Source organism: Stegodyphus dumicola, chromosome 10 (genome assembly GCF_044657685.1).
Source record: "Stegodyphus dumicola isolate Sdum_Otavi_A_Nest chromosome 10, ASM4465768v1".
Classification (NCBI taxonomy): domain Eukaryota; kingdom Metazoa; phylum Arthropoda; class Arachnida; order Araneae; family Eresidae; genus Stegodyphus; species Stegodyphus dumicola.
The window spans coordinates 172803853-172823798 of NC_140777.1; positions in this window are offsets into that span (position 1 = coordinate 172803853).

The following is a 19946-nucleotide window of genomic DNA, read 5'->3' on the forward strand; positions in this document are numbered from 1 at the left end:
CTATATGCTAGGTGGACAGGTCCAGGTGAAATTGTTGAAAGAGTAAATCCTCATTCTTACAAAGTTAAATTACCCGATGGGAGTGTGAGGCATGTTCATGTGAACAAAATAAGAAAATTTTATGTTCGAGCACAAACTGTGGGAGTGATATTTGAAGATGATTCTGAGTTTGGGGAAATTCATACCACTCCAAATAAAGGAGATTGCGCAGTAACTAGAAGGAACATCGAGGTGGATATTAGTCATTTAGAGGATAGCAAACAAAAGGAATTACACGAGCTCTTACTCAAGCACATCGCGTTATTTTCTGGGGAGATCCAAATAGCCAGCGTTGGTGAACATAGAATTCGGTTGTTACCTGGAGCTGAAAGAAAAAAGCCATATATCTATAAGATCCCAGAATCTTTGAAACCTGAAGTAGATAAACAGATCGAGGAATTGGAGAGCTTGGGTCTTATTGAGCCAAGTGAAGCTGAAATAGCATACCCAGTCGTATGTGTTGCCAAGAAAGACGGAAGTATGCGTTTATGTATTGATTTCAGGTTGTTGAATCAAGTAACCAAGCCTGTTGATTTTCCAATGGAGAATGTGACTGATCTAATCAATAAAATTGGACACGCGAATGTTATCACCTGTTTAGATGTCTTGAAAGGTTACTGGGAAATACCTTTAGAAGAAGAAAGTCGTGATTTAACATCATTCAAGACACATCGTTCCCAATATCGTTGGAAAGTGATGCCTTTTGGATTAAAAAATGCAGCTTCTACTTTTCAGCGAGTGATGAATGATGTCTTAAGAAAACATAGTGATTTTTGCAAAGCATATATTGATGATATTGCTATCTTTTCACTAGATTGGAATTCGCATCTCAAACATTTAGATGCTGTGCTAACTACATTAAGTGATCTCAGGTTTACGGTGAACGTGAAGAAATGTGTTTTTGCACGTTCGGAGATAAAGTATTTAGGACATATAATAGGAGCTGGAAGACATCAACCTGATCCTGAAAAATTACAAGCCATTGAAATTATAAAAAGTCCTAAAACAAAGACTGCTCTAAAGAGTGCATTAGGCTTATTGAACTATTATCGTGATTACATAAAGAATTATGCAGAAATAGCTCGCCCATTGACGGAGCTTACAAAAAAGAAAATTCCTGAGATAATTTCATGGACTGATGTTGAGGAATCAGCATTTAAAGAACTGAAACGTCGACTGTGTGAAGCACCAAAACTGTACACTCCAGAACCAGAAAAACCTTACACCATACAGTGTGATGCTAGTTCATATGGTGTTGGTGCTTGCTTGTCACAACGAGACAGCAAAGGCAGTTTGCATCCTATCAGCTTTGCCAGTCAAAAACTTTCGAAAACTCAGCAGAACTGGTCAACTATTGAACGCGAGGCTTATGCAGTTGTGTGGTCATTAAAAAAGTTCGAGTGTTGGGTGTTTGGATCGAATATCGAGCTGATCACAGACCATAATCCATTATTATATTTGTATAAGTCGGCACCGCATTCAGCCAAATTACAGAGGTGGGCAATGGCACTTCAGCGCTATAATATTCATATTTCTCATTGCCCTGGTGAACAATTAAAAAATGCAGATGGTCTTTCAAGACTAGTGGGTGAATGAAATAGGTGTGAACTAAGTATGAACTAATATGTTTTAAAACTTTGCATTAGTTACTTTCTTTTGTTCCGGAATTGTACGAGAGCTACTTTCCATCTGTTTTGAAAATCAAATTACTGGTTTCCATTTAATATTGCATTATAATAGTGTGTTTTGAAATAGTATTGCATATATGTTTTATTACAGAACTCCGGTATTGTATCAAGCCATCTGTTCATCTGTTGTGAGATGAATGTTTATTGCATTTATTTCAAAGTATGTTATTATGTCATGTATACATGTTCCTATATTTTGAATTAATTTGGTATGCGGAGTATACAATTTAAGTTTGTATTTGCTGGTTCAGTTTTCAGATTCTGCTTCGCTTTGGCGTAGCACAATCTTACCGGGGGAAGCAGGTTGTAGGCTAATTATGTTGTAGGAGCGAGGTAGTGCTCCGAGTTTGCCTTTATTCTTTAAATGTTATTTTTTTTTTTTCATTATTCTTTGAAAGTTAATTTTTAATAAATGTTGGTGTCGTTTTCCTCATGGTGCCTTATTAATCCGCAAGGTCATTACACCATAGGTAGGAAGTTTAATTCCGAAAATTGTGTTTTAAAGTAACTTGAATGTAAATTATGAAAAAAACGTTTTACGGGGACTTGAATTTAAATCATGAATAGCAAAATTTCAAACTTTGAAAAAGAAATTTAAAATTAAAAACAAGTAATTATCGCTATTGATCGGAAATTAGTTGACTTTTCAAGGGGAACAAACCAACTCCCGTTTAAATGAACAATAATTAATATATATGTAAGAAAAATAAAGAATATGTAAAAGATTAAATTAGCAGCGTAAATTAATTTCCCTTCTCTAGTCTAAAAATAGCAACATCTATTTGCACTGCGTCATTTCGAGAAAAATCTATGTCGTATGACTCTTACGTAATTCTGGTGATGTAAATTCAACTCAAGCCGCCAATAATAATTTTACAGCAATATTAACTATCCAATCAAAATGCTTTGAGAACCAAAACTAACTCAGTTTGACTTCAGATTTCCTTCTGAACATTACGCACTTTCTTTCCACGCTTTGCCTTAGCTGGACTGCAGTCTGTCTGCTTCTTCTTTTTTGCTGCAAATCTATTAAAAATGTAAGCCCTTTGGAACAGGCACATTTAATGTGCCGACTTGTGTGTAGCCGCAACATGTTGCTGAAAATAAAACTGAAGATTTAATCTGCCTTCGCCTCCAATTTCCTAATCATTATGCATCAACACTTCTACGCCATCAAAATTCCTCCTCCTGAATATATTACATATATATTGTTACCTAAAATAACATGGAGTTAATGTGTTTTGTGAGTAACATTATAACAAAAATAACAAAGAACGTAAATTATAACGAAACGAGATGAATTCTAAAAGTTTTTTAAATACAAGTTTTTAATATGAAACATTTTTATTAAATTAAAATATAAAATCTATGCTTCATGGAGAGTACATTAAAAAATCCTCTTTGTTAAAATTCATCTACGTTTACTTAGAAGATATAAATGAAATTTAACAAGTAAGATACATAATTAAAGCACTAAAACCTTGAAGCCGATTTCCACGATACTACTTGTAAGATTTATTTATATTAATTAACCACTTATTTTATATTCTGAATTTTTATTGTCACTTCCCTTATTCCGTTTCCCTGCCAAAATGCAAATTAGCTCGCGTGTGTTTAAGTGAGGATTTGAGATTGTTTAGACAGAGCGTGTTCTGCCAGCTAAAAGCCATGTTACCAGTTTGTTATTCTAAGATAGGCATTCCTGTCATCCACGTTGATTTATTCTTGCCGATATCACTTTCACGCCGGTGTAAGTTTAAGAGCCAACTTAAACGTAGCCTTTAGCTAAAATTTAGGTTTAAATTAGATTATAGGAATAATTATTTAGGTTTAAATTAAAAATTCTATCTTGAAGTCACGTCATACATTCTGGCCGATTTGTAAGCACCAGATGTATCTTCTGTTCAACTTACTTAGTTTTTATATAAAAGGGTCTTTTATGTTTCTGTTTCATTAGGCATAGGTACGAGTCGCTTACAGTCTTAATGAAGATTTGCCACAAGTTACTAGTAAAATGCATATTCTCTACAAATTAGATAAAAATATTTGACTAACAGTTGAATTTTTTTCCATTTTCAGAAATTTTTTAAACTAGAATGTGAAGCAATGGAAGAGGTTGTTTCATAAGTTTCTGAATTCATTAAATTTCTCAAAGCAGGAAACATAAAAAATGTGCGACATCTTCGCCGGCATTCGAACTCAACTCCCTACTGGTAGCCGGACGTGCTTCCATTTCCATTTAGCGGTAAGAAAAGAGAAAATATTTCACAAGCTAACGTAAAATACGAAATAAGTATTAAATATGATATGTTAAATTCTTTCCCGCAAATTTGAAAATATGGAACTCAGGACTGTCATGACGTCAGTTTACTGAAATTCCATAGTTCCAAAGTTTGGGATGCCATCTTAGTGGACCACTAGCGGCCGAGCGGTTAAGTCACTGAGCAGTGGTAGTTCACTCCGAGGTTCGAATAACGCGAGCGGGTTGGTTGCATGGGCGCTTTTATGGCTTTCCCCATGTGTAACATGAATACGAGCCAGTTTTCCTTAGAAGGTCTTCTACTAAGGTATCCCTTCCCTTAGGTAGATAGCCCTAGAGGCTTTGCCGTAATTACATAAACCAAACAGCCATAGTACTGAATTCTATTTTTGATGAAATCTTCTACTAAATCTTAATAAAATTAATCTTAGTATAGTTTTGACTTAAAAAGTTTAACATTTTGTTATTTTAGAATTCCAAAGATTCGAATAATGAAAAAAGCGCGAAGATTCGAATTTCGGAATCTTGAATCTTTATATAGATTCGGAAAATTCAAGAATTCAAATGTTTCACTCCTAGAAATAACGGTTTTTTTTTTTTTTTTTTTTTTTTCATTTTCTATTTAAAAGTAAGAAACGCATTGATGTATTTTCATTACTTTTTTAATTTATACTTTATTAAAGATTCCACTAATACCTACGCAAATGCACCAAAGTAAAAAAAAAGAAAAAAAAAAAAAAGTGTAGTCTTATGGATTTTCTTTGCCAAGAAAATTTTAAAACCGCTGTTCTGAGGTCAGAACTATACGTCAAACATTTCTATAATTTTCATACTATCAGAATTTCCTAAATTTTTCGCAATCCGGCTACCAGATCTGCTAGCAATTTTTGACAGCAAATGGTACGGTAGCATATTGTTCTTATAATTTCACTGCCGAGGCATCTTTTTGATTGTTATAGTTTTGTATATCAAACATGGCTCAGTCCGATGTCAAAAGATGCGCAGAATTTCACTCTTTTAAATAAAATCCGGTTGGATTGCATTTGAAGCTCAGTGGCTTTTAATATGGTAGAATATTAAGATACCACCTTAATAACAATTCGAGAAGTTTCTGTTTTGTTTAAGCAGATGCTATTGTGAAGTGCGAAAAAGCTGATACCACTGGAAAGCAAGTTGAACTTCAAAGCGGAAGGCACCTGAATACTGTCAATTTGTTCAGATTCGGTTGCGTACAAATGTAATCCTATGGCCAATAGTCATAAGGTGTTAGAACTTTTCATAGTATAGAGGGCGCTGTTGCGCCAAAAGAATTCTGTGTTTTTTACATTATGTAACTGTGGTTCGCCATTGCGATGTATGTGTATTGCTGTGATATATTTTGGTGCTTTCATTAAATATAAATGAAAGATATCGTCATGAATTTTTTGTATCCAAATCAAGATCAAATTTACCACTGATGCATATTCGTCGGAACAAAATTAGCGTTCGAACAAGAATCGTCAAGTTATTACTAGCCTTTCGAACTACGCATTAGTATCGTTATTCGCTTCGTAACATGTGGTGCTGTCGCCGGGAATTATCGTAATGGTGGGGTGAGTAAATAGTTTTGTTGAAAATTTGGTTGAATAGAATATTTTGTAATTGTTGAAGTAGTAGGGTTGTTTGATGTTGTTGATCTTGTTTGGTAAAAATTTACAACTTTAGGTTTCGCATTTACTGAATATTTGCATTGGTATTTGCAAGTAAGAAAATGTTGTACTTTCGTAGAATTAGAATTTGTTGTTAATGCTTGAAGTGTGATTTGTTGTTGAAAATTACAGTTTGTTTTCTTAGAATTCTAGAATTAGAATTTATTGTTAAAGTATTTGAGGGGTAAAATTTGTTGCTAGAAACTGTGAAAATGGCTAAATTGTTAAAGCTTCGAACTAAGCGTGACACACATCGTGAACAAACATTAAAGTTAGTAGAAAAAATAAACATATATTTGAATGAATCAGATATTGACATAGATGTATGTGATTCATATTTAGAACAGTTGAATAGTAAAATTGAAATTATTAACATACTAAATAGTGACATTGATGAATTGTTGAAAGAAGAACAAGAAATTAAGGATGAAATTAACACAGTAGATGAATATAACGAAAAAATAATACCAGTTAAAGTAAAGTTGCAAAACAAAAGTAAATCAATTGGAAAAGTTCCATATCAGTCAGGTGAACAAACAGTAAATCCAGAAAATGTTCACGTAGAAAATAAAACTTTAGGAAACAGAACTAAACTTCCTAAACTTTCGCTTCCTCGATTCTATGGTGAGCCTTCAGAATATTTAGATTTTTGGAATCAGTGTTTGAGAATTCTGTACATAATAATTCTAATTTAACTGAGGTTGACAAATTTTGCTATTTAAAGTCGTTGTTAGGTGGTAAAGCCCTAGCTAGCATTAAAGGATTCTCAATTACTCCAGAGAATTATAAACAGGCTGTTAAATTAATTTCGGAAACATTTGGCCAAAGAGACATTTTAATAAATGCTCACTTGTCAAATTTATTAAATCTGGCACCTGTAAAAAATGCTTCTAACATTCAGGCCCTTCGTAACCTTTATTTTGAAGCCCAAACTCAAATTAGATGTTTAGAGGAATTAAATGTCAAATCGGAAACATACACAACAATACTGACTAACATAATACTAAAAAATCTGCCAGGAGAATTGACTCTTGAATTTTCGAAGCAAAATATAAATAATTGTCATGATTTACAGGAATTGATGAAGTTTTTACACAATGCTATTAGTGCAAGAGAAAAGGCATTCCGTATTAATTCTAATAATGTATCTTCATATAATAATTTTCATTCTAACCAACACAAACAAAACAATTTTCGAAATCAGAAACGAAACTTTCATCCGAGTCGCAATAATCAACACGCGTCAGTAACAGAATTTATGGCGAAAACTTCCGAAGTTTGTTTATTCTGTGGTCAAGGTCACTGTAAGACTGAATGTGAGAACATGACTGTACAGCAAAAAAGGGATAAATTAATTAAGGAAAGGAGATGTCTGTTATGTTGTAACACAAACTGTTTTGTGAAAAAATGTAATGCTAAACAGTGTTCATTCTGCTTTGGTAGACACGCCAAAGCTATTTGTTTTAAATTTGAAAATTCTAGCAAGTGTAAATCTAATTCAAAACCGGAAGAAGAAAAACCAAAGGAATTGGAAATTCAGCCTACTATTTCGAATTCAGTTGTAAATGATAGGAATGTGATTTTATTGCAGTGTGTTAGGACAGAAATTGTTGGTCGTAAATCGTCAGGTACAGTTATTGCAATGTTTGATAACGGTAGTGAGAAGAGTTTTATTAAAAGAAATGTATCTATGAAGTTGGGATTAAAATGTCTAGGGTCAGAAACATTAAAGATTTATTCATTTGGAGCAAAGGATCCTAGGTTGCAAACATGTCGCAGAGTTGAAGTGAGATTGCGAAATATTTTAGATGGAAATGAAGTCGTAATACAGGCGTTGGAAACAGATGAAATTTCGAGGGCGGCGATTAATTTGCCGAATGAGCGTACAAGAGCTGAAATGGAAGCTAAGGGATTAACTTTAACGTGGGGATATAATCAAGCGTCAGATGATAATGAAATTTCCTTGTTAATAGGTATAGATTTTTATTGGAAGTTGACAAAAGGTTTTGAAAGGTTAAATACGTCTTTGGTAGCTGTAAACACAGAACTTGGATGGTCCTTGCAGGGAAATTGTGGTGATATGAGTAAAACGGCTGCTGTGAACTTAGTTTTAGGTGATCAAAGCACTGTATCAGCTGAACTCAGGCGTTTCTGGGAACTGGAAAGTTTAGGTATTGAAAACAAGGAAGCGGAGTGTTTGACTTTAGTGGAACAGGAGATACTTGATGAATTTAATAATTCTGTTGGGTTCGTAGATGGAAGATATTGTATAAAGTTGCCGTGGAAACCAGGTATGCAGGAGAAATTAGTAAATAATAGAGAAGTGGCTCGGAAACGTTTCGATGGTCTGGTTAGGAGATTTAGAAATGATACAGCTTTTTATGAGGATTATAAAAAGGTAATTGATGATTATCGTAGGGAAGGTATCATTGAGAATTCGTCGTCAGATACTGAAGTGTCATATTCTGAGCAGTCATTCTACTTACCCCACCACGCTGTCATTCGCGAGGACAAATCTACTAGTCGACTTCGAATCGTGTTTGATGGTTCTTCTCATGAAGGAGGACAACTTTCAATTAATGACTGTTTATTTAAAGGATTAAACTTGTATCCAAATCTATTTGAAATGATTTTAAAGTTTCGACAAAGTACAATCGCCTTCACAGCGGATATAAAGCAAGCGTATCTACAAATTTTGATCGATCCTAGTGATAGAAAATTTACTAGATTCTTCTGGACTGATGATATCTGTTCTAATTCATATCAAGAAGTGAACTTTAGTAGAGTTTTATTTGGATTAAAACCAAGTCCATATTTGTTAGCTGCAACTCTGAAATATCATTTTGATAAATGTAAAGAATTTCCTGATACTTGCAAATTACTGTCAGAATGGTTTTATGTCGACGATTTGATTGGAGGCGAAGAAGACTTGCAAGCGGCTTTGAAAATTACGACTGAAAGTGTAGAAATTCTCAAAAGATGTGGCATGATATTACGAAAATGGAAAACCAATTCCATGGAACTGCGTAAGCTATGGAAAGATGCTGAGTTCGACATCGATGAGGAAAAGAGCTCAAGTACAGGACTTGACTCACCATCCAAGGTGTTGGGTCTAGTTTGGGATCCAGATGCGGACAGTATATCTTTTAACGTGAAAGAATTATCAAAGTTTGTCAAGAACGGAACTGCTTCGAAAAGGTTTATTCTTCGGTAGTGGGTCGTATTTATGATCCTATCGGATTTCTTGGGCCTTTCATCATAAAGCTGAAGTGCATTCTACAGGAACTGTGGAGTCATGACATAGACTGGGATGATAAACTTCCATCGTCGCTGGATCACAAGTGGCAGTTGTGGTGCAGTGAAATCGAACACTTAGAAGATCTCCAGATTCCTAGATGTTATTTTTCAAATTTGAACTGTAAATTTATTTCATTTGAAATTCATTCTTTTTCAGATTCATCTCTTTTAGCCTATGGAACTGTATTGTATTTAAGAGCTATATCTGAATATGGGAGGATAAGTATCAGTTTTATTTGTTCTAAAAGTCGTGTAGCTCCTCTGAAAGGTCTTACATTACCAAGACTGGAATTAATGGGAGCTTTATTGTCTGCAAGATTATTCCATCAAGTAAGTAAATGTCTTAAATTTAATACTTCTAGTTATTTTTGGACCGACTCGATGATTACATTATGTTGGATTAAGGGACAAGCTAGTAAATACAAAACTTTCGTAAAAAATAGAATAGAAGAAATTCAATCTTTATCAGATACCAATAATTGGGCTCATTGTCCTGGTAAGGATAACCCTGCAAATATCTTGTCCAGAGGAATTTCTGCAGCAAATTTAGCTACAAGCCATCTTTGGTGGCACGGTCCACCGTGGCTAAGCCAATCACCTGAATACTGGCCTATTGAAAGAGAGAACTTAAAATCTACAGACGTAGACTTAGAGCTAAAAAGAGAATTTGAAAGTACAGTGCAAAATAACTGTTTGGTAGAAAATTCAAAATTTATTTTAGATTTAAGGAAATATAGTTGTTTGTTAAAAGTACTAAGAGTAACTTCACTAGTTAAACGGTTTGTTAATAAACTTCAAAAACGACAAACGATTGCAGGTCCCCTCACAGCAGAAGAACTTCAAAATGCTGAAATAGACTGGATAAAACATGAGCAAAACATAGAGTTCAACTTAGAATTGCAGAACCTTAAAAATGGTAAATCGATTCCTAAAAACTCTCCACTTTCAAATTTAGCCCCATTTCTCGACAGTTGCGGTGTTTTGCGCATAAAAGGAAGGTTAGAACAAGGAGCGTTTACAAAGGATGAAGCTCATCCTATACTTCTTCCTAAGCAGTCTAAATTTACAGAGTTAATTATTATTCGAGAACATAATAAAATTTTTCATGGTGGAGTTACATTTACGCTAGCCAAAATTAGGTCTAGATTTTGGATTCCACGAGGTAGACAAATTATAAAAAGAGTATTAGGTAACTGCCTAATTTGTCGAAAGTATAAGTTGAAACCAGCTAAACAAATAACTAGTCAACTACCTAAATGTAGAATTACTGAAAATCCTCCTTTTACTGTAACTGGCATAGATTTCACTGGCCCAGTTTTAATAAAATCAGGAAAGGATACGCCTCAAAAGGCTTACATAACATTATTTACATGCAGTGTTACTAGAGCTGTGCACATAGAATTAATCACAAATATGTCAACAAAAAATTTTATTTTGTCATTAAAGAGATTTTTAGCTAGGAGAGGAAATTGTAAAGTTATCATTTCCGACAATGCTAAGAGCTTTAGAGCCACTAATGAAATTCTTAAAGAATTTGCAAAAATTATAATAGATTCAAAATTAAAAGATTTCATATCAATAAACGGCATAACTTGGCGATATATTGCGCCTCACGCGCCTTGGTGGGGTCGTTTTTATGAAAGGCTTATGAAAAGTATCAAAGATCCTTTGAGAAAGGTTCTCGGAAGGGCTCTTCTTAACTTTGAGGAAATGATGACTATTCTATCAGAAATTGAGTTAGTTTTAAATCATAGACCTCTTACTTATGTCCATAATGAAATAAAAGAGCCAGAAGCTCTTACACCTGCCCATTTCTTGTTTCCAGGGCAAGAAAATATTTCTTATCCTGTACATTTCGCCGACCTTTTCAGGAATGAACCATTGAACAGGCAGACTTTGACTAGGAGAAAACTGTATCAAACTAATCTTTTGAAACAAATTTGGAAAAAGTGGAAGGAGAATTATCTCCTCGAATTACGGTCTGCGCATACTTTTCTAAATCCATCTCCTGAAAGGAATCTTAAAAAGGGTGAGGTTGTATTGCTGGAGGGGTCGACGAAATCAAAATTTTCATGGCCTATTGGAATTATAGAAGAAGTTTATAAAGGTAGGGATGGGTATGTGCGGTCATGTTTGATTCGTACTTCTCAAGGAATTTATCGAAGACCCGTCCAATTAATCTATCCTTTTGAAGTTTAAAGTGATATATATATGTTTGTTTCATGTATTGTATTTAATTTGCAATGTAGTTTTCAGTATTAATTCGTGCATATTGATTTTTGATTATATCTAAATATATTATTGATATGTAAATTTAATGTGCTCTTAAAAGAGCACAGGTGGGGTGTGTTAGAACTTTTCATAGTATAGAGGGCGCTGTTGCGCCAAAAGAATTCTGTGTTTTTTACATTATGTAACTGTGGTTCGCCATTGCGATGTATGTGTATTGCTGTGATATATTTTGGTGCTTTCATTAAATATAAATGAAAGATATCGTCATGAATTTTTTTTATCCAAATCAAGATCAAATTTACCACTGATGCATATTCGTCGGAACAAAATTAGCGTTCGAACAAGAATCGTCAAGTTATTACTAGCCTTTCGAACTACGCATTAGTATCGTTATTCGCTTCGTAACATAAGGTACTGAAGTAGCCCTAACCCAAGCAGCACCGGAACGTTCCGAAAACGTTCAGAGTCCGTGTCATACCGTTCTATAACGGTGTTAGGTGTATTTAGAACGTTCTACATAACGTGCTAAAGTGGTGCGTGTAACAACCGTGTATTTAATACGTACATTTCGACGTACAACAATCGTGTTTTTTGAAACGTTCCCAGATTGAGTTATAAAATACGTTCGACATAACGTGCTAAAGTTGTTTATGTTAGAACCGTATTCTTAGGACGTACATTTCAACGTAAAATACTGGTACTTTCCGAAACGTTCTCAACATGTGCTAGAAAATACGTTCCAAACGACGTGCTAAAGCGGTGCGTATTATAACCGTGTTCTTAAAACGCACATTTCAACGTACAATCCTGGTACATTTCGAAACGTTCTCAACATGTACTGGGAAAAACGTTCTAAATTACGTGCTAAAACGGTGCGTATTATAACCGTGTTCTTAGGACGTATATTTCAACGTACAACACTGGTACTTTTCGAAATGTTCTCAACATGTGCTGGAAAATACGTACTAAACGACGTGCTAAAGCGGTGCGTATTATAACCGTGTTCTTAAAACGCACATTTCAACGTACAATCCTGGTACATTTCGAAACGTTCTCAACATGTACTGGGAAAAACGTTCTAAATTACGTGCTAAAACGGTGCGTATTATAACCGCGTTCTTAGGACGTATATTTCAACGTACAACACTGGTACTTTTCGAAACGTTCTAAACATGTGCTAGAAAATACCTTCTAAACGACGTGCTAAAGCGGAGCGTATTATAACCGTGTTCTTAAAACGCACATTTCAACGTATAATCCTGGTACATTTCGAAACGCTCTCAACATGTACTGGGAAAAACGTTCTAAATTACGTGCTAAAACGGTGTGTATTATAACCGTGTTCTTAGGACGTATATTTCAACGTACAACACTGGTACTTTTCGAAATGTTCTCAACATGTGCTAGAAAATACGTTCTAAACGACGTGCTAAAGCGGTGAGTATTATAACCGTGTTCTTAAAACGTACATTTCAACGTACAATCCTGGTACATTTCGAAACGTTCTCAACATGTACTGGGAAAAACGTTCTAAATTACGTGCTAAAACGGTGCGTATTATCACCGTGTTTTTAGGACGTATATTTCAACGTACATTCTGGTACTTTTCGAAACGTTCTCAACATGTGCTATGAAAAACGTTCTAAACGACGTGCTAAAGAGGTGCGCATTATAACAGTGTTCTCAGAACACATATTTCAACATAAAACACTTATACTTTTTGGAACGTTCTGATCATGTGCTGAAGTACGTTCTACAGGACGTGGTAAAGCTGTGCGTATTATAACCATGTCCTTCGGACATGCATTTTAAAGTACAATACTGGTTTTTTCGAAACGTTCCCAGACATACTATAAAGTACGTTCTGCATGATGTGCTGAAGAAGTGTGTGTTACAATTATATTCTTATAACGTACATTTAGAAATACAATACTGGTATTTTTCAAAACGTTCTCAGCATGTGCTATAGGCCCCCAGCGGCCGAGCGGTAAACTCGCTGGATACTGTTAGTTCGGTCCGAGGTTCGATTCCCGCGAACGGGCTGGCTGCATGGCGCTTTCGTGGTTTTCCCATGTGTAACGTGTATACGAGCCAATTTCCCTTAGGAAGCCCTCCAGGAAGGCATCTCCCTTCCGTGTAGTGCCTAAGAGCGAAGCACGTTAATAAAAAAAAAATGTGGTATAAATTACTTTATACATGACACGCTAAAGCTAATTACACTGTGTTTCTTAGGATGTTCTTTTCAGAGCATCCATTGGCAATTTTCGGATGGCTCACTGCATGCTATCAAGCGCATTCTACATGACGTGCTTGTTACACCTGTATTTTTCTGTACATTTTAATATATAAAACTGCCGTGTTGTACCATGTTTCTTCGTTAAAACATTTGGAGCGTGTGCTATAAAGTACATGCTACTCACATTACAATTATACTAATTACCTAGGTTTAAGGCAACCGTCAAATTATTCATTTTTCATAAATACTTCAATATCTTTTATTTTGCCGCAGTATTAGTTATAGAAAATATTTTCATTATATATGTACTGTAAAGACAGTTCGTAAGGCTTGTATTTCAAAAATAGATAAAATAATGTTTCTTAAAAACTGTATTCTACTTATTAAATGTAAGTTATTTAGAATTTCAAAAAAAATAAATAAATAAATAAAAGTTCCTGCATATTTTTTCAGATGAAATTATGTCGATTTTTTTTTTTTTTTTTTGGTTTGTTTTTTTTTTATTTCGCATTAATCATTTGTGTTTGCAGTACATTCATGAAACGTGTCATGAACTTTCTACTAGAACAACCATGTGAATATTATGTAGCTTTCTATGTGCAATATTGGTATCTTCCATAACATTTGGACATGGGGTAAAAAAACTACATGTTATTCGCGTTACAAATGCGATTGTACATATTTAGAATAGCAACAGAATTATGATGATGTTAGGACACGTTTGCGAGCGTGCTAATTTTTTTCCCTAAAATGCACGAATTATTCGTATTGTAGGTGTTAAATGTCGTTGGTGATGAACTGTTTCTTTCAAGTGAAAGAAGAGAAAAGTCACTTAATGATTTTTATTTAAGAAAATTGTTTTATAAATTTTATTAATTTTACAAACATGTAAACACGTATACAATAATAATAATAATAATAATACACACGTATACAATAATTTTAATAATAATAATAAGGATACAAATTTGGGGCGACAAAATCCGCTTTTTTGCTTGAACATTTTCCATGTTTCTCACCGCCTAAAACAGGCGTCATAAAGAGGATATTTGTCAGGCACACAGACCAAAATCTCTCGCGAACCCCGCCTTCACATATTGCAACAATCTATGATATTGTACAAGATTTACAATAAAGCAGAGTGATGCTATGCACAATTTAGGATAAAAAATGAGTCAATTGAAAATCAAACTTATTTTCGAGCGCATGTAAAATAATTAACAACACATGGACCCGAACTCCTTAATTAATTACTTATCAAGGGGCCTCGAGGGCCATAAGTAATTGATCTGCGCGTTACCGAATATCAGTTATAGTGTGAACTGAAAAGTGAATGACATCAGTAGAAGACCATTAGATAACAAAGCATTAGCAAATGCCAACAATCTTATCTAGTAATGCGCTAATGCTTAATTGCGTTTCTTTGAAAAAAATGAAAAGGCCTTGGGATTATTGCAAGATTTGGATACCTAAATACGCCACAAATGGAATCCCTTCTGAGTGATCACCAAATGAGTCATTTGTCCACTATTACGTTTTTACAGAAAAATAAAAAATTGAAAATTAGGCAGCATAAGAAATTTATGAATTCAAAATATCTTGATATTTTACACTTGTTATCCATTTTCATAGACATGAAAAAAGAAGAGTATGAAAAAAAATAGCTTTTTCAACAGCATTTTAATTTCATACTCTATATATTTGTTGCTTTAATTTTTTCCCTGTTTAAAAACTTTGCGAATTGGGAAAATTTAATCCTGTTATTTTTCGCAAATTTAAATAATTTAATCATTATTCGGAAGATCACATATATGAAGCTGAAATTTATCAATGATTTTTAATCACATGCGAGAAATTTATGTATATCTGCATCGAAACTGTTACGAATATTATTAAGCTGTAGATTTTCAAATGAATTTATATAGTTCCTTTTATATAAATTTGTCCTTTATTCATATCAACTTTTAACTCAGAATTTGATTTCCTGTATGAAAATCATGTCGTCCAATTAACTAGAAGCTATTTACATATTATTTCTGATATTTAGCAAAATATTCGTTGTTTTAATGAAAAGCAAATTTTATTTGCATTGCTCATCTATTGACAATAACATGTAAACAAAGTATTCTTGAAAACGCTTAACTTCTTGAACAATCGTGCGTGCAAAGCTTATGCACATTCGGTAAACATGGAAAATAATATTTTACTTTACTTCCAAAAGTTTTTTCGCAGAAGTCTATGAGCAAATGTTTTTGATTTCCTTAAAATTTTTACCCTGTGACTATGACTCATTCTCGAGGATTCAAAGTTTTACACCGAACTTGGATGAAAGGCCTCAGGTTCCCGCTGCTTTTGACCATTCTCAAACTAGCTTTCAAGACATCGTGGGGCGCCAAGTGCCTCGCCTGTGGCCACGTCTGTTAACAATAAAACTGATCTTTCTGGTTACCGACCGCATTATTTTCTTTTCACGGAATACAATAATGTTTACGTCCATTCCCAAAATGTCAATATAAAACATCAATTGGATCGTTTCAAGATATTCGATGATTAAGAACTTTAGGTTTTCTTTATAACACTGTGAAGTTCATCAATTCCAGATTTCTACAACTTTTCAATTAAATCTAAAAGTGCATTTTATTTCCCTTTATAACTATATCCTTTCAGTACTTACTCTTATTATTATTATCATCATCAAAGAACCGTTTTTTGTATACTGTTTATAAGAAACAGAAAATGTTTTACTTTTCACTTAGCACTGTTATCTCTGATGAAACAAAACTTGGTATGTACAAAATTTATTCACTTGTAGAGCAATAATCCCATTTAGCCTACAAATAAAAGATTTAAAGAACTACCCAGATTTTTCATTTCAGAATTTAATATCTAGTACCAAGTACTTTAGAACTTTGAATATTTGGAGTTATAAAATACTTGTTTCGTATCCGTAATTAGTTCAACAAAGTAAATAAATATTTTCTACATGCGCTAATCCAAACTTTAATTATGAAACAGAATATGCTCTTATTCAAGAATAATTTTATTTTAAATATGTGCATACTGCTCTACTTAGAAAAAAAAAAAATGAATGAAAATTTCAAATGAAGCGAGTTTCAAATGAAGCAACACAAAGCGAGTTATGTGTTTCTTCAACAAAAGAAAAATAGCTTTCTAGCAACATGGTGGTTAAAAAGAAGATTTTTCTCTAATAAACTGGCTAAAATAACGCTGATTATTGTTTAGAAACCAAACCTATATGTTCAAATATTTGATTACTATTATATAAATGTTCACATAGAATTAATTAAAATTTACCATAAAATATTTTAAGAATATTTATTGTTAAAATAGCCACATAAAATTATCGCCCCCCCCAAAAAAAAAGAAAGAAAGAAAAGAGAAGAGAAGAAAAACTTAACTTAAATGGTGCAGTGTAATAAAATCTATAAAGACTTTATATTTTTAATAAACGTGCACATATAAAATTTCAAATACACTCAAAAAATCCTTTTGCGACTACAGTATTTTAAATTGCTGCATACAATACGTCTGCATGCATATAACAGCATTCGAAACCTGTTAAACATTTGTATATCTTCTTTTGTAATAAAAAATTATGAGATTTTCATAAAAATTGCAATCTGATCCTGCAATATCCAACTTAATAGCTAATATGAGTTTAAACTGAAGGCATTCTGTACCATTTAAATTATACATGGCCATAAAAATTTTAACTTAAATGACATACGGTGCATTTAAATGATGTGTATAAGCATAAAAACTTTTTATTAACAGGGAAATTTATTATTTTCATAGTTATATGAATCTAATGATCGTTATAACGTCATTTCGCATCCTTAGAAAATGTCTTTGAGTATCAACGGTATATGAAAAGTAAACCAAATAATTCAATTGAAAATAAAATTCAAAGTAAAAATTGCACAATGTTATGGAAATAATGTTTAAAAAATATTATTCGTTTGTTCTATATTGCACGCTAGACGTAATTAACGTCAAAAAAAGTTGAATGTGATTTTAAGAGTGATGATGGGCGTTCTACTTTTGTTAGCATTATTTCGATATTTTGAAACTGTAACGTATCATGGAAAAATGTTCGCTGAATTACAATTTTATTTATTACCTGATCTTTGGATACCTTGCAGATTGCCGTGTAGAGTCATATATGATGATGGAAAACATGGAAGGTAAAACATAGTCGGACACATGCATGAATTTTTCAGGAAAACACAGAAACTCGTTATATCTTGTTATGCTCATAGCAGGAATGAATTGCATTTTTTATTTATTCGTAAAAGGCAGGGATTTTTAATTTTATTTTCTGCATCTATGTAGCGCGAAAAATTCTGATAGTCATGTACAATTCACGCTGAAAACAATCTGCGAAACTAGTTGAGAAATGAGAACTGAAAGCTGTAGTCTCAAATTCCGGGCATTCGTAACTTAATATATTTTTAGGAATGGCCAGTCTTCATCAGTTATTTAGCCATTCCATCACCGAAAACTTTGCTGTGAGTGCGACCGATCTTCTGCCGTGAGAAAGGGAAAAGTTTCGTCGCAGTTTTGATGGAGAACACTCCGAGGGACTCTCACTTCTCTTTCCTAGCCAGCAAAACACTCGAGAAAACTTCCGTCTTATAAATGCTTCTTTAGAACTGGTAAGAACTTAAAAATATAATATATGTTTTAAAATATTTTAAGGAAAATTTTAAAAGAAATTCCATATGTTTCTGTGAGACATCTAGTTAAATAAATTGCAGTGTTTAGATTTTATTTATCTCTTACGATCTGGTCTAATACTTATTTTCATTGCAATAAAGTTAATAAAATAATTCAGCAGAAAGATTTGCAATTAGAAATCGCAATTTGCAGGAAGAAAGTGCCGAATTTGAAGAGTTCTTTTACTATGCTTCTATTCTATTTGGCTATGTAAAACAACGTAATTTTGAAAATTGTTGATGCACAAAATATATTTCATAAGTAACTTCAATTTTTAATTTCAGAATAATAGGGTGAAGGATAATAAATTAGGTGATAATCTAAACATACTATAGAAATTGCAATTTAAAAGAGAAACCCCGTTAAGGGGCCCTATGATCCAGCTTGCGAAGACTACCAAAATTACTTAAACCGACCCTAACGATACGATATGTTTTACCTAATTGTGGAGAACAGTTTTTCCTGCTATTCTGTTTACATTATAAGATTTTTTCACCCTTCTTTCCGCATACCATCGTAGTGTAACTGCAAGCACGCTAATACGTATTCGGAGGATTCGGAATTCGAATCCTGGTGAGAGTACTGCGGATTTCTTGTTTCGTGAGTTCTAAAAAGCTTTACAAGGGGCGCCCGAAATAAAAGATGGTAGACAACAATTCGTCACTACCAGGATTTTTCGACTGAGCCACCTCATACCTAGTCACCCTTAAAAGAGAAAGTATATAAGACTTCTTTTCCTCACGTGTTTCGTGTTTCCTGGATCGATTTAACCTAATGATGCTACGATACCGTAACTGATCCTGCTATTCTGTTACTTATATAATCGACTCAAAAATAGTAACCAATGACACAAATAACAGGATCATGTTCCGAAAATGTAAAGCAGGCGTTATTCACGGTGGTGTCAATAACGTTTTACAAGAACGTTCTGAATTATGCCTATCTGTTACACCTTTTATCCGTATAATCGCACGTCAATTACCGGTATTAACAGTTTCCATTACATGTAAAGACAGTATAAAAGTGTCTCATAGACGGTATAGTGGTTAGGGAAGCCTACTACCATACTGAAGGTCCCGGGTTCGAATCTCGGAGAAGACATGAACGTTTGTAAATGTATAGTGTCAGTGCGGCATGGCGGCACTCTAAATATGCGGCTACCCGAAAGTCATTTCGTGGGGATTGGTGGAAGGGGAGAGGAGTGAGATATCCCCGGGATGCTCTCTCTCAAAATTTGGGGTGGAAAATAGAAGTCCAACCTCTCTTCGGAATAAGCTCTGGCAACCATTGTTCCATGTAATATGGACACGACAACAACAACAAAGTATAAAAGTTTACGTAGTAGAGCACATTAAAACGTGTCACATGGACAGTGTATGTTCATGAAGGGTATCTTTTTTTATATGTTTAAGTATGATATTCATAAATGTCTCTTAAGAATAGTTTAATATATATAAATCAAATACGTATGTGCATTTATGGATTCTTTGAAATACTAATGTTTCTTTAAATATCATTATGATGTAATAAATAAAGATGTATGCTTTTTAATATTTCACAATGCATTTAAAAAGAAAGCTAAGAAAAAGGATGCTTTCTCGCGAAGCATTCAGATGCAGAATTCAAAAACACACACGAACATGCCCAATAAATAAATAAATTAAATTAAACTCGGAAAAGGACACTCTAATACTTCTGTGTTAATAGATTTAAATTTCCTACTACCTTCCAATCATGAAGATCAGCTTAATTTCCAGATATATTGGACA